We start from the raw sequence: 17508 nt of genomic DNA, 5'->3' as shown, positions 1-17508 counted from the left end.
TCAGATCATGAGGACTTGTGACTTGTGAGCTGGTGCAAACGTTACATTTCCTCCCAGCTGTGACACCATGAGGTGACAGTGAAGTGTAGGTGATTTGTCTTTGGATCACATCCCTCCACCTAGAAGCTCAGCAGCACTGTACCCCCATCCATTCCCCACTCCCCATCCCCAGCACTGAAGCCACATCAGTGTCTGCTTAACTTTCCCACAAATGAGAAAAGAGGATTTCCTTAAGTACACACATTTGCGATGACAACTGGTGCTTGAGACCACAGCTACACACAGTGCTGTTTATGAAATGGGCCCATAGTAAATTCCTTAATTGAGTATATTCTTTCATGTTGTCATTCGTTCCCTTGTCACCTATATAGACATATCTGTGCACCATCAGATGGAGATCAGAAGAGCCAATCCTAACCATTGGCTAAGGAAGGCCTTCCAGTGCATTCACAAAAATAAGCCAGACCCCTTATTTCTACATTGACTTAGCTTTCACAAAGGCTGAATTTGAATATACTGAAAACTAAGGGAAAAAAATCTTTGGACAATTAAAGAGAAAAACCCAAATAGCTATATTTGGGGGAAAAAAAATCAATAAAAAAAATCCCACATTAAAAACAATTTTAAAATCAAGTTAAAAATAATAATAATGTACCTCAACAGATCAGTTTTTGATAGTACTGGTCTGGAAGACAACAAATATAACTGAAGTATTACCTACCTTTTATAATTCAACTCCATGTAAGCCTATCAGGTTTTCTCAAAACTATTTTTGTATGGATTGTTGTTAGTATTTTTACTTAAAACTTGCAATACATAAGGCATGAGATCAGAAGAGTCCTCTTAGGTCATCCATTTTGTTCCCCTCTTATTACAAACAACCTTAGCACAGGATTTTTTGTTCCAGAGTGATTAGCACTTCCAGTCTAAAAATCCTCTTCAAACCATCTTCCCAAATTTTTCCCAAGCCAATTTGTTTTAATTTGTTCCAGTGCCAATGTCACCTGGCCTTATTTTGATTATGTATATTCCTCTCATGTTTGCAAGCAGTATATATTATCAAACCTTCCAACTCCCAGGAAATGCTTCACAGACTTTCCAGTGCTCCAATTCAGTCACCTCAGTGCTTGCTGTGTGTAAGTACAACATTGATGTGAAGATACAGGCCAGTTTTGTCATCTGGCCACTTTATTTGGATTACAGGAGAATCACAGGGTCAGTCTGGGAGGAAATCCCATGCTTTAGCTCACATTGAGGGTACACTTGCTTTGTTGCCTAGCCTCAGCTAGTTTTACTGAGCATGGCAGTCTCCTTATTTTGGGGACATGATGCAACCAGTGGAACACCACCATCTTTCTTCCATAAAGGAGAGAGAAATCTATAGGCTTATAAAATTAATGGTGAGACTACACCATTGACAAGATGATGACATTGATAACTGGGACAACATGATGACTTGTGTTGGGCTGGGCCAACTTGTGAACAGTGAAGATGCAGCTCTTGTAGGACAACAGAAATGTAGCTCAGATAAACTAGTACTCCAGTTCATTGTCCTTTCCAGTCATTTCCACACTCGGTCTTGCTCTTGCCTTTTATGTTTGTGAAAGTAAAACTTCTTTTTCTGAAGGGTCTCTAAGTCTCATTTTTAATCAAACTGATGCCTTTCCCTTGCAACTGCTCTTCCCAAAGAGGCAGTATATTAGGTATCCTACAATCTTTGGTAACTTAGGTTTCACTAAATATTACTGGACTAAACTTCATCTACTATTTATTCCAGACTTCTGGCCAATTCCTCCATACTCCTCCACCAGCAAGTACTTGCCATCATTTATATACTTTGATTTCCACTACTAATTTTACCTTCGCCATCCATGATGAATCTCACATTCCTGTTAAAGACTGAAACAAAACACAAGTTTAATGTGGTTATGGACTTTGACGCAGCATGTTAAATCCCATGCTGTGGTTGGATTATGGCTCTTGAAATTAGTTTTCCAAACTGCATAATAAATTAGTGCACAAGGTTGGAGTCTGCAGAGAAAGTGTAATCCCCAATGCCATTTCTCGTCCAGTCCTTTCCTTTGGTTTACTATTGTCAGGTGACAGGTAGCTGAAATAGATTTGAATCCTGTTTCTCAGAGTGTCAGAATCTTGTCCCTTTGAGTCACATTTCTAGTACATTGGAGCACAGTTGGCAGTAAGAACACAAGAATGGCAGAAAAGGCACTCCCACACAAAGCTAGGATTTGGTCAGAATAAGCAAACTGGGAAGTTAATGCTCACAGAGTGAAGAGCTGAAATGCAGGGTGGCAGCTTCCACTTTCAAGGAGAACTACAGCAACAGTGTGGGTTTGGTGGGGAAGGTGGCAGTTCTGGAACTGAAGGCACTCACTGAGTGTGGGGTGAGATACAAACATTTCCTACCAGCTATTGTGTTAAACATTCATGGATTTTATCTCTGGCAAAAAATATTCAGATAGAAATGTTACGTTAAACAGAATGCAATGCACCTGGCAGAAAGACTGCACCTACTAATAAAACCTCCTCAATTTTAGGAAGCTTAGGGTTTGATTTTGCAGCAAATGAGATTACTTTGGATGCCCAAGCTAAAGTTAAATCATTTATCTGCAGCAGAGATCACCAGCTGCTCACACTGTATCACATCACAATTTTAAAGGAAACTAAGTTTGACGTGTCAATTACTTTAATAGATCTGACAGCATTTCATACTGTTTTAGACTTTATATCAAGAACAGTTATTTCTGGCAACTGTAGCCTACCAACTTCTGGCTAGGCATTCAACTAACGTGACAAAGCATCATCACAGACTGCATTTGTGTCATGGCATTTCATAACCCTCTGGTAAGTCTTTGGGCCTGTGACCCTCATAATACCATCTGTTCCAATGCCATTGTGGCTATCACTTTTTCAAGTGGTCATAAATTAAAAACCAGACAGAATCCCAAAGACACTATTGTCAGCTGTCAGGACAAACTGTAACAAGGACTATGGAAAAATAGGAAATTGAAATGGCTCTGCAGCTGGTAAGAGGCTTGCTCATTCGTCTTTTGAACATTTGTAACCACTTGGTAACATCTATCATCATTTATTACTTGCCTCCATTTAGAAAATAACAGTGTCTGTTTTTAAATGAGAGAATATGCTTTTAAAACTATGTCTTCATTTTAAATCACTTATTTTAAGACAGCAAAAATCACTTAGTAGAGAAATTTAAATTCAGAAACCAAGGCAAAAGCAATTCTCTTTTAGTAGGTCAGATATTCTCTGATAGAAAGCAAGTATTTCTCCTAAGTGCTACCTAACACAATCTTTGTTCATGTAGATTTAGAGCTCTGAAACCATTTTTACACTGTGTACTGTACAGAAGAAAGTTTGAATCTGCATTTTTTTTTTCAAATTTATTTCCATAGCCTTTTGCTGATAAGGTCTTTACAACACTCACAATTCACTTGTCTAAATAGGTTATGCTATCAAGTCATGGCTAAGTAATCCAATGTAGCAGAACACATCATGTTATGTTCTGTAACAATTTTTAAAAGTTAACTTTTAACAGCTATCTCCATGAGTGCTGACAATAACGAGGCCTGGTTTCATTTTCTAATGACTGTCTTATATCCCTGTAGCAGGGAATTTACCAACACTCACTCTCTGTGTACTTGCTGATACAAATTTGAAATCATGAAACAGCTTCGGTAGTCTTTCCTCCTGCCTCTATTTTTGTAAAATACTTGCAGAAGCCCAAACAATACATTCTTTTCTTTTCTTTTTTTTTTACATCATTCCCTCTCTTGTCCAGATGAATCTGGCTAAAGAATTCAGAAGTTAAGAAGGCAAAGCTGACAAACACACACACAAACAATAATGATTTAGCAAGCCTGATTCCCTAAGGATACCAGTCTAAACAGCAAACTCAATGTGTGTGATGTAAACAGTGTATCAGCAGTGGCTAAGACAGAACACATAAAGCTGCAATAAGTCATTTCACCACTTTCACTGATTAAAAAGACTAATCAGTGAATTAAAACACACACTAAAATGAACTCAAATGTTATTTTCACATAAATTGCTAAGAGAAACATTTATACCTTCACTTATGAAGTTTAGTTCCTGGGGTAAGAGGGAAGCATTTAAAAAACTTCAGTATTTTTCAAACTATTTAGAAAAAAATTGAAAGAATCAATTGTCTGCATCCTAACGAGCCTACCAAATGGTGCCATTTTGCTCAAATATTTTGCGTAGTGTCTCTTGAAGTGCTTAGCTTTAAACAGCACAATGTTTGTGTTTTATATTTCTGTCAAGTAAGTGCTTTGCTAATGAAATACTTTGTTTCATTCATCTGAGCAGTACTAAAAGACTGAAGATTTCTTCCAGATCAAATGCTTTATGTAAAGATATGTGACTCTTGAGTACGAACATTCCATATTAACATCTCGGTATTTTGCTAATACTTCTTCTTCCTTCAGTTCTATGCCAGTTCTTAAGAAAGAAAAGCTGTTTCTAAAAGCAACTTTAAATTCAATGCAAGCCAGCTTCCTTGAAGCACCACAACACATCTATTATAAGACAGATTTCTCTCTTTTTTTGGTGAAAATTCCATACATGTGTAAACTACGCTCGTTTCAGGTCACAAATAAGCAGAAAGAAGCTCTAATGAATGCATTGCTATGTACTGAGCTTTTTAAAATTTTCCCGAGATGCTGATAAGTGCATCTTAGCACAAGACTACATTCAACTTCAGCATCTGGACAATAATAAATGTTTACAAACATTCTGACAAACTTCAAGGTACTAAATTGCTGTCTTGTTTACCTCTCACTAATCTGAGCAGGAGCATAGAGTTATGGTTTACCGTGTCTTACCAAACTGATCTCCTTCCCCAAAGGACATTACCCCTCTTCAGGAAAAAGCTGGCCTGAGAAGACTTACTCAAAACTGTATTTATTGCATATAATGGTAATTACATGAGCACACAAACAATATAACAGCAAACAGAAATTTATTACAGTAGTTCTCCAAATCTGACTCATGCTACACACGAGTAAACATGCTAAAGTTATACCAATTCATGTTAGGGGCTATACTATCCTCCAACTTCCCCAAAGGACATAAAACAAGTCTTAGTTCTTCATTGGTCAAAGTCAATTAGGAGTCTGATTTGTAGAACAGAAGGATGCATCAAAGCACAGACCTGAACAGAACATCTGAGAACACTAACAGCCCATTATAATGAAAGCAGCAATCCTTTCCCGTCAGATCTCTGTATTCACAGACCTCATATTTAGTGCCAAGGGAAGTTTTAATTGAATTTTGAACTTTCTACTGAGTAATAACACAAGAAGTGGAAGTAGTTTACCTTTATTACCTATAAAAGTACATTAGTATAAAACAGTGCCAAGTTTAACCGAGCTGTGAAACCAAGATCAAAAAGGAATCACAGAAACAGAGTACTGCTGCCACAGACACACGATGCTATCCAAACAGCCTTTTTCACCAATCATCTCAGACACAATGATTTGCTAAATATTATATTCATTGAGCACATCCAAGACAACACTGATAAAATCTTCCAGAAAGGAAGATAGTTGGGGGAGAGACAAATGTAGGTAAATGAATTGATTTATTATTTAAATGTATTGAAAGTTTTGCAGTGAATTTGAGAGAAGAGTCTCATTTTACTCAGCTGAGTTAAAGTAGCTATCAAGGAGCTGCCACATATCCCTTCACTTAAACTGCGTGCAAATGCAGTAAGTATAAAACAGATAATTTTCACTAATAAGTGATAGAGCTTTTAATCACCTAAATTTTAATACAAGGTCCACCAGCAACAATAGTAAATTTAAATATCATAAGAGAAAACCCTCCTAAAGTCTGTCAATCATTTGCAAGTCAAAACCTATGAAAAACATTCCACGGGCTCCCTTCAGCACATGGTGGGAAAACTGATGCTGCTGCCCTAACAAGATTGACTGATACACTGGAGATCATTGGGAGGGGAAATGATTCTCCTCAGAGCACAAAGGTACTGGAATGAATAAATACAGGAATTAAACTCGAGTACTATGAATGTGATGCTCAGAATGAGAAATCAGGAGATTTCTATTTAAAGTTAGGTAAGTTGCAGCATCTATGCCTCAATTTCCCCATTTCTTGACTGGGAACGAATAATACATAAGGCAAAACATATTTGAAACTTAACACAATGACCACACAAAGCTGTTATGAAAACAAATACTATATTTTTTTTTAATATCTAGACTTTCTATTTAGGAAAATAGTAAGGAAGATCTCAGTCATCATCTTACTATCTGCCACATCAACTGTCTCAGTCGCCATACTATCTGCAGCCACTCGGCCAACTACTTTTTATTCCTCTAAACTCACTCAGATGCTTAAGTATTCATGATAAAAAATATAAAGAGATAAAACTAATAATGCAGCTACATGACCAAATATCAAATCCAGAATTAAAGATTTAAATCAACTATTCGTTCAATCATGAAAAGATGTATAAAATGGAGATTAAAAAAAAGACTACAATTAATGGCATTTTTTCCAAATGCCAAAGAGTTGTTTGCAAAGTCAGGATTTTAACAAAATGCACATACTAGATTTGTATATATGAGATTAACTGTTGAAACTAAAAAGCTCTTGTCTTTATGCTTTTTATAAAGTCCATGCATATTAATATCAGAAGAAAAAGGTGCACATTAGCACTGCATTGCTGATTGAAAAAAGTGATGAAAGCCCAAAACAGCCTTCTGTTTTCAAGCTCAGCATTACTAAGTGTCACTTATGATGTATTTTTTCACTCATATCAGCTTAGCCAAGTAGTTTACCACAATAGAAGTGGCATTAAAAGTGTTAGCAACTCCAAATCTGTGCTCACTACACTGCACGTAGAGTGAACTTGTATTAAACACACTGTGGATATGCTTACTTGCACATGGCAGCATACTGGAAAGAGTCTAGTTTTAGAAAACACTAATTCTTTTGCTTTTACACGTAGATATCTGGCTCAAGCAAATAAACGGTACAACATAGCCTCTGATATAGGTGTACCCAGTCCCCAAGTTAAACATGGTCAGCCTACTATGGCTTCAGTGTACCTGCAGTATTGACCAGACTTTTCAATCACTACTTTTAAGTCAACACAAATTGAAACTTGGACCACTGTTTCACAATGTCAAGTGTACAGCATCAATACCAGTTTATCAAGACATGAGCTTGTAACCTTAGTATTGAAGGTAATATTACATCATATCATAGCAACAGCATGAAAAGATTCTTTATGCCCAGCTGAAAATCTGATTGGAAAGGTATCCAGATTTTCAAAGTAAAGGAATTCTCTTTTCCAAGCCAATGTAAAACCAAATCCTGAGAGAAGCAAATAATGTAGTTTTCACAAGTTGATTATCTCCAGCCTAGAAAAGGACAGGGGAAAAAAAATAAAATCAAAGACTAGCTAGCAAGTTAATATTGGAAATATTTTCACTACCAAAAAGTAGTATACTATTTGTACTTCAAAAAGAAAATTCATTCCAGGAGAGAAAAAAGTATTTCAGCAAAGTTTCAATATAGCTGGATGTGAGAAAACAAATCAAACTAGAGACGGCAAGGAGCAGCAAAAGAATATAAAAACGAGTTACAAACTAGTTTCCACTAGTCCACTCATCCAAGAGAGATGGTGACTAGACTTCAAGGTTTGGCCTCAGGCCCTATCTTAGCACATAGGTATCACGGGTTCCATTGAAATTTGATTGCAATGAAGTTATAAGTACAGAAGAACATCATTCAAACTTTTCAGCAAAGAGCTCCTGCAGTCCACAGCTTTGGCACAATGGTTTTATGTAAAAGATCATTCTCATCTCCTATTCTCTAACTCTGGTTATAGGAGACAGCAGTCAGTTGTATTCATAGAAAACTTTGGTCCTTAATGAATTGCAACACTTAAGGTGGACAAATGGCATGTCTCGTCTCCTCTACTGAGAAATCAAGAGATGGTAGCTTTCTGAAGAATACTAGCTACATCTTCTTCATATCATTTGTTGCTATTCTTTGAAAAAATACCACAGAATCATAGAATCTTTACAATTATACTCTAATATGAAGAATAATGGAAAAACAACCATCAAACCTTAGAAAGGAACACCAGTTTTCAGTCAAACAAAACACACTTCAGATTTTCCCAGGAGTCAAAGTTCACTGAAATAATTGCTTTCTCTGTTAGTTTGATCATCTATTACCTGACATGCCAGGTCCAGCACTTGGGCCACAATAACCTCATGCAAGAGGCTTGGGAGAGTGGCTGGAAAACTGTCCGGCCAGAAAGGACCTGAGAGTGTTGATCAACAGTGGCTGAACATGAGTCAGCAGTGTGCCCAGGTGGCCAAGGCGGCCAATGGCATCCTGGCTTGTATCAGAAATAGTATGGCCAGCAGGGCCAAGAAGCAATTGTGCCCCTCTACTCAGTGCTGGTGAGGCCTCATCTCAAATACTGTATCCAGTTCTGTGCCCCTCACTACATGAAAGACATGGAGGGGCTGGAGTGTGTCTAGAGATGGCCAACGAAGCTGGTGAGAGGTCTAGAGAACAAGTCTTTCAAGAAGTAGATGAGGGAGCTGGGGATGTTTAACCTGGACAAGAGGAGGCTGAGAGGAGATATGATCACTCTCTACAACTTCCTGAAAGGGAATTGTAGTTAGGTGGGGGTCAATCTCTTCTCTCCAGTAATGAATAATAGGATACAGTGAAATGGGTTTCAGTTGCACCAGGGAAAGCTGAGATTGGACATTAGGAAGAACTTTTTTACTGCGAGCATTGTTAAGCACTGGAATGGGCTGCCCAGGGAGGTGGTGGAGTTGCCATCCCTGGACATATTCAAAGAAGCATAGATGAGGTGCTGCGGGATATGGTTTAGTTTAGTGATGGAGCTGGCAGTGTGAGGTTAGTGGTTGGACTCTATGATCTTAAAGGTCCTTTTCAACCAAAATGACTCTATGATTCTATGGTAAAAAATAGCCTGGTAGTAACCTTAAAGATAATTTTTTTAACTCCATCTAAAATAAGTTAGCTACAAGAAAATACAATCTATGTTAACAAAATCTAATCTTGGAGAAATTACATTATGGTCTTCATGTATAGTAAGTTAATGGAATCCTTCTGAAGTGTAATGTTCAACTCACCTTTAAACTGTAGACTCATGAGCAGGGGAAAGACTGCTAAATACAATACTGGCTGGCAGCAAAGTAAAGCTTCAGTAAATGGAAGAGAGGTCTTCAAATAAAATTTAAAATGTGATGACTTGCAGAGATTAAGAAACATAAGAAGGCTGCTCCAGACTTGGGATTTGCAGAAAAAAACCCTCTGTACCAGAGTAGACAACTTATCTGGGGAATGCAGTTGTTTGACATTATCCTGGCAAAAGCAAGCATTAAAATAATTTCCTGAGGGACAGCTGCTTCCAGATCTCTAGTTTTTCATCAAGGTAGGCCACTTTCTGCTTGAAGAGGATAAGATAAAGCTCAATTTTTAAGAACAAGTTGTTTATAGTTCCTAGTCAGAAACAAGGAATCATAATTGATCAGTTAACTTCTGATCCTCTCAAGAGCAGTCTGTTGTCTCAAGAAATGGCTTAGGCCAAAGCAAGTCAAGACCCTCTGTGAGAGATGTCAAGAAAAAGGCAAAACATAATTTCATCAGCCCACCAGAAATGCACCTAAGAAGATTCACAGCAAAATACATGCACAGATAACTCCTCCACAATTTTATAGCAAGGAGAAGTTAAGTCTCAGGCTCTTGGCCACAGTGCTGCAAATTTCTCACACACATTTACTAATAACCATGTCCAAACCACATAGAATGATTTGTCTCATTCAGATTGCTGTTGGTAGCAATAGTTATATTTCATCAGTATGTAAAGTTATGCAGCACAAGAAGAAAACAAAGACAAGATGTGTGGATAACTTCATGTCCCAAATGATTTCCTATACGTAATTGAGTCCTCACCTATAGAATTCTAAAACAGAATCTTTCTCAGGAAAAGGAAAATAAAATTACTTTTGTTCATTTAAAGTTGCAGCCTTTTTCATATTCTTTATATTTACCTCAAAATAAATCCTTGCAAATATTTTCTTATTGTACAAAATTCAATTATAAATTATTGGATGACTGATGTTACCTACAAGCAAAAGCCCTTAGAAACTACAGGAAAAACAGCCATGCATACCAGGTGCCACATAGCTTTGATTGTTGTGTATGTTCTCAGTTCCAGCTATAAAGTAATAGTTTAATAAATTCAATGAGCAAGAAAATGCCCAGGGAAGCAAAATAATCATAATTAGCCTAGTGCATACTTCAGCAGAATGACCTAATTAAAAAATGTTTTGCAAAGCAATTCTCATATTGAAATGCAATTATACAGAGTAAAAGAGAAATTGTATTTTTGAGATCCATGCAAAAAAAGCATCAGCAAGTATCTGTGAAAAGGGACATAAGAGAATACAGAGGGTAACAGAGAACAGCACATGTTTCTCCTTCCCATTTTTTTTTTTTTTTACAAGGAGAACTTAAATATGAAGAGTAACTACTAGAACTTTACTGTCATAAGGCCTTCTGGCTATGTCCTGAATTACTAGGACTAAGACTACTGACATTTTCATTCTGCTACGTCAGTCTTGCTTGTTAGTAATTTTCCACTAATAAACATCTGTATGTTTTTTTCCTCTCCATCCTCTTTTAGGTGGCCAGTTACTCAGCAAAAGCCACGGAGGAAAAGGCAAAGAATACTTTGGATATAACAAAAACCACGGGATGACAACTTTCATGTTGTCAGCCCTTTAGAGGGTAAAATGATTAAGGAAGTGGAAAGGCTCTGGAAACATTTTTAATAGGAATTATGCTTCCTAATACCTACAAAAAAAAAGCCTTAAAAAGTAAATATTTCATTATTCTGTAATCAGATGCTTTTACTAGCTTGCTGGTCTGTTCAGCATCTTTATTTAGTACTATGAAACAAGGAGATACTTCCCACATAAACAATTTTAAAGAACCACAAATATGTTTGGTTCTTTAAATAATATTAAAATATATCTTTGTCTACAGAAGCCTCAAAGCAGATAACTACGGTATACTTGAATCTTCCACGAGAAAGCCATCAAGGGAGAGACAGAAGACCAAAAATGTAATCTGTGAAGTTCCCAATTGAGAGCTTTCAGTTGTCTTGTTTTGCCACTGACACTTTTGTTGGACACTCCCCAACCATGTTGCATAAGTAGGCTATATAAGAAGCATGACTAGAAAGATTTTGGAATCTATTGGATATTCTTGCAGTTGTATTGCATCTCCATGCTAAATAATTTCAATTATTAAAAAGCTCAAGCATTAAAAACCACAGCCAGATCAGGCATATAAAAAGTACTGGACTGGCAACAATCAAAAATTGTTAACTAGCTATCACAGAATGGGCCATTTATGGAACTATAGGGTACTGCAATGCCTGCAAGACAATGGCCAGCTGAGAACAACTGGGTTGCACAAAACGTGCTTTGGCATCCTCTCACTTTTACAATGCAAACATAGTAAGAGGTATCCAAAATATTAAGGTAGGTTTGTAGCAGGGAATACACTTGCATGTATGTCAGATGAGCGAATCTAATTGAGAAAGACATTAATCTTTTTTACCTTCCTTCTGTGATGGCTATGACTAATGTACCATGGAAATGAGAGAAGAAAGAACAAAATCTGTGCTTTATAGGTTTTTATCACTGGTAAAAATACGGAAAGTCTTGCATAATAGGAAGACTGTAAGAAGATTTTATCCACAAGCAAGTGGTCCCATCATGTTGTCTAACAGAAATTCTTACCTCTATCTACAAAGCTTGTTTTGTGTGCTTTCCTAGAATCACAGGGTGACTAATGTAGGAAAGGACCTCTGGAGATTGTCTACATTCAAACTCAAAGTAGAGCCACCTAGAGTGGGTTGCCAAGGACTGTTCCTGTCAGATTTTGTCTCCACAATCTCATGGGGCAAATGGATGTATGTTACACGTGTATCTGAAACGTGGTTACCATGACACAAGCAATACGTGATCAAACTCTTGCTTCCCAGATCTTTGCCTATTACTTGCAAAAGACAGTATGGGGCTGAGAGTCCCTTCTCCAATGCTTTGCTATGATGTTTAACAAAACCAAAACCCTGACCAAGGCTGGGTCATTGTGATCTTTTGATTTTATTCCTTAAACTTGAAATGATACTTGGTTGCTTCCTACCAAATTACTATATTTAATCCATACTTGCTGTATGTGAAATAATAGATAATAACTCAGTTTTGGTAACAGAACCCAGTTCAAAGATTTTATGCTATAAAACATGTATCAAAGTCTGAGATGAACAATACTTATATTTTGAAAATTGAAAACAAAGATTTTAAAAATCTTTCAAGCAGAGAAACAAAACTTTGGAGTAATACTACACACTGTAGGCTGACCTGCTGCCAACAGAGAATTGTGATGAATTATCTGATAGGTGGAATTTTATCACTTCCACACAATACAATAAAAACACCGGAATGATTCGTGACCTGCCAAATAAAGAGTAAATCTAGCCAAAGCATCCCTTCCTTCTGCCAGCATCTACTACTAATTAATTTTCCATTTTTTAAAATGGGAACAAACAAGTGATAAAATGGTTTCTGGCAAGTTGAGCCTGAATTGATAAAACTGTGGAAAAATCTATCACATAGATAACACAAAAACAAACAAAATCAGAAAGTTAAAGCTGAGCATACCAGACAAAAATCCCCACGTAAAAAATAGCACTCTAACCCCCCCAACAACAAAAAAGAAACAAAGAAAATCAAACCTCAACCACTTTTCAATTCAGAGAAAAACTCTCAAATAGTAATCTCCAGAAAGTTAACTAAAAAACAGATCTGAAAAACATTTAAGAAAGTTACAGAAAGCTGCCTTAACCATTGCTACTAGAGTCCCAATAAATAAAATGCCCTGATGGCTTCGATTCTCCACTTCTATTCATGCAACAACAGTGCATGCTGTATAAAACCAAATTTCCTTCGCATCTTCAGATGTTCACAGACTGTCTAAACCAAACAGTTTCTGTGTTCCTCTTGTAACGGCTGTCAGCTGAGGACAGAACAAGCAAGTTGAAACCTTATAGAGTTCAGTCTCAGGTGGTGAAAAGCATCCAAGAGTGGAAGTATTTTCTTGTTGAAAGATCTGCTTCTGCTACAGTTGCTTTAAGCCATTTGGAGTAAACACATGGTAATGTGGAAAGAAAGTCTTTTATGAAGTCTTTTATTTCATCAGCCTCAAAATACCACTTTTAGAATAACGATTCTCAGGGGAACAGCACAGACAGTCCTGCCCAAGTAAATGGGAGCTTATTGCTTCAGCTTATATAGAAAATTAGTATAGTAAATTCCCATAGTCACTTTCTGTTTCCAAAAGGGCAACTAAATTCTAGTTAATTTTGTAGCAATTATTTTTGTCAAATACTGAGTAAAAATAGATCTGCTTTAAAAGAGTACTGTAAACTCAGACAAGGTGTTGGTGTTATGTCCCTTTTGTTGAACCACAATGATTCATGTTGAACCATCGATGATTTTCTGTTGTAAGGCTAAAATGGGAAATAACATTTTGAAGGCAATCTATGAGTGCCACATGGCAGGTGATGAATTTAAAGTGTATGGAAATGGTCCCTTAGTCACTTGAAATCAATGGGTGCGTTCCAGGTTAAAATGCAAGCAGAACGACTATTTTTTTCTCATAGTACAGAATGGTACTAATTGAAATATTTAGACGTGACAGTGGTCAAATCACAATAAAATGCCTTCCATAAGGAGCAATGAGTTTTTGGTTGAACACGTGTTCTGCTTTCTCTACTTTCTATTAAATAACCTTGATGTTTCTGAAAGCCACAATATTTTATGGACAAATATAACAAAACCAATTACCACTATTTCTCAGTTTTTCTTCACTATATGTGTAAGGATACACTTAGAGAGTGAGTCAAATGAGCACTGAGATTTGGCATTACATTTAGCTTAACAGTAATCAGCTACAACAGAAACCACCCACAAGAACCAGCATAATGTGCTTAGGACAAGCCTGTGGCCTAAACCAATAATTTTTCCAGCAGAACAGCCTGACAAAATGAAACGAGTTAGTGAATGTTCCCCAGACAAGGTCCTTGTTATGAAGGGAAGAATAAACAGTAGAGAACAATGCCTCACTGAAGAAAAAAAAGTTATTTTAGGCAACTGTATTTAGTCTTTCTCTTCTTTAACTTCCCTGATCCCTTCAAACAGGCTCTGAAGCCATGTTTCTGAAGCCTTTTTGTTTCTTGCAGTCAGCTCAACATCCCGACAGGCTCATAAGCATACACTACTCTTACATACTGCCAGGCTTCTTTCTGGCAAAGGGTTTTGGGGTTGAAAAAAATGTGTAATAAGATAATGTAGTCAGAAATAAATACCGTGTTTACAACGGAGGGGTAAAGCACACATACTTTATCTAAGTCTTAAGAGATCTGACTTAGTTCTGCACAATTACAGGAAATTTTAGCAGATATCTAACAGTGTGGAGTGGGGAATGTAATTCTTTAAGATAATGCTTTTTGAAAGCTAACTTCCACATGAGTAATTTTGCATAAGTAATCTCTCTCTCTCTCTCTTAGTTTCCTACTTTTAGAAACTAAGCTACTAACAAGATTAACTGGCAGGTTCTATGATGAATTACTTAATATTACAAAAATACTAGAGTATTCTAGGATTATAATGACATATAGATGCTGGAAAACTTATTTCACGTCAAAGCCACTTTTAGCTAAGAAATTTTCAGCTCGAGAGAGAATATGCAGATTTATGTCCTGGACAATGGTTTGAAATACTCGTTGCCACTTCAGGCATTACTGAATGATGGCCTGTTTCAGGACCTTTCAAATGTCAGAATAAGTGCTACTTTCCACAACAGCACTCTAAATGAAGGAGATAAAAATCTATTCTTTCATTTTTCACAGGGGAGTAAAACAATGACAAAAGCAGGAAGGTGGCATAATGCAGAAATCTGGAAGTGAGGATAAGGATAGGGAGAATGGAGCAAGTTGTTCAAATAAATCCATTCTGGCCAAAATCACACAGGTGACCACCAACTATATATGACATTCAATTGAAGAGCAAATCATTGTTTGTCAATTTAATAATCAAAGAAAATTTTCAATTTTGTTGGGTGTGATAAGAAGCAATTTGAAATATAGGACACAAACTGGAGTATTTCAAACCACTAGAACACAGCTTTGCACTGTTTTCCCTGAGTGCACTATACAGCTCTTAAAATCAAGAAAGCACACTGCATTTGTTCAAAAGCATTGCTGCTGCACTGAGTGAAGTACTCTTAATTGATATTGACACATTACTGCTTCAACTCTTGACATCCTGCAAGCAGTCATCCTGCAAGCAAACAGCCAGCAGGTATAGAGAAAGTTTCAATTAGCAACAAACAGTAGGAAAGAGCACCTGAGAACAATGCAGGTCTCAGAATGAGAATTGCTTAACAGAATGCAGTGAAGGAATGTACAGATTTGAACATTAACTGTATAGGAATCATATAATTGCACACACAAATAAGAGAATTTCAATATCATTTCTCTCTGACAGAACTAGGTTTTTCTGTTCAGCTGATTTAATTAATAAATTGAAGTGACTGAACCATCATCAGTGAGTGTGAACACAAACACAGTGCCCCCTGCAGCCAGGTGTCTCTCAGAATTTCTCACATCTTAGGTAATAGTATAATCAACCACTGCCATTTCCCAAGAAGTTTAATTAAGTGGAATACAGCTAAACAAAATGCCATTTATTCATGCATCAAGTCCCCACCACTTTATTGTTTAGGCATCTCTTTAATAGGGCAAACACAGCAGGAGTTAACCTCTACAAACCTATAAACCCTCCCACTTACCATGAGCAGTTTGTTGGTGAACAAATCTCATTCCTAGTAATTGCTCCAATTTTCACACCATCACCAAGTCTTCCTGGTTTACATTTTAGTAAATCATTAAAACAAGAGTAAATCAGTGAAGACCTTAGAGATAGCAGCATAACTAATAACAACTGATTTATTTAGAAAATTGTAACTTTAGAGAAATATAAGAAGACATAGCAGCCAACAAAAGGTAACTGCATTCAGATAATACATCACAATTGTGCAAAGAGCATGTCTTCATGGTCACATTAACAGAATATGTAGTCTGCACCTAAGGGAAATGCAAGAGTCTTTATGCAGAAACTCCAAAGCACAGGACATGTTGCAAGTCACGGAAGCACATCAGTTCTCAAGCCACAAGATTAAACTTCCTAGTCTTTCTTCACACATTTATTCAGTAATCTAGATTAATAAGGTTGTTTTTGTGTAGAAACTGTACATAACAATCAGAAGTCAGTACTTCAAGAGAGTTATGCTCAAAAAGTTGTGCTGAAAAATAGCAAAGCTTCAAAGTTTAGTTTTTGATCCTTGTTACCAGAGAGATGTATCATCATTTTTAATGATGAATTATAAAAGGACAAATCTTGCCTATTCCCAAGAAAGATATTCTTGTTCATATAAATATAAAGAAACATTTATTTTTTTGTTCTTCTCCAGACAACTACAAATAATATCTCAAATAAAAGATCCAGATTTCTAAACCATTAGCATCAGGAAACTTTAATGAGGGTCACATATCACTCATTTTCAAATTTTAATTAAAGGAAAAAAAAATCCTTCAAAACCCATCTTCAAGTGATTTTATTCGAAGAGGAAGGGCTGAATATGTATGCTACACACTAGAACTTGTGTTATCTTAATTCTTTTTTGTTATATTTTATACATAAAGTTACTACGATCTACACTTGGTACTTGCCAAAAACCTCCAAACTCACTAAATCCATTTAAATAAATCTAAACTCTAAGGTAACTTTTATGTTGAAACAGCATCATTTATATTGCTTTCTAAACATTTCTAGAAAGCTACTTCAAATGATTTTAATCACAAAAAGGGGTTTTTTCCACAGAACTTTGGTTCATAAACTGATTGTTAGCTTGGAATTGTGAATAAAAGTATTACAAGTTAATGTTTCAGCTGTTGTTATAGAGGCTGGTACCTCCACAGAGCTGTTGTTATAGCTCTCCTGCCACTGAGATCATATCTCTTTATAATAGGTAAATAAGCACAAGCCAAGTGTTGAGATGTACAGATGTTCATCAGAAAACAGTAAATTCAGCAAGCATCCTCTTCAAAATAGTTTTTGCAATAGTTAAAAGATCAAGAAAACCTGGATTGGAAGCATTTTTCATGCCACATGCCTCTTAAGGTAGCTATTTTCTCCATCATTCTGAACAGCAGTGTGCATTTACAGACTATTAACTCAAAGGCAGATCTAAAGAAGGGGCAAAAAGATACCCAGAAAAACGTAAGCTTTCATTTTTACTGAG

At 36.6% G+C, this 17508-nt stretch overlaps 1 protein-coding gene across 5 annotated transcripts in view; it reads right to left on the bottom strand.

Moving 5' to 3' along the window:
• Positions 1-17508, bottom strand: part of TTC7B (tetratricopeptide repeat domain 7B) — a 137702-nt gene that overhangs the window by 10060 nt on the left and 110134 nt on the right. The window lies entirely within an intron of this gene.

This window comes from Colius striatus, chromosome 6 (assembly GCF_028858725.1).
Source record: "Colius striatus isolate bColStr4 chromosome 6, bColStr4.1.hap1, whole genome shotgun sequence".
Lineage (NCBI taxonomy): Eukaryota > Metazoa > Chordata > Aves > Coliiformes > Coliidae > Colius > Colius striatus.
The sequence above is the reverse complement of the archived record's forward strand: the minus strand, read 5'-3'. Positions and strand labels throughout refer to the sequence as shown.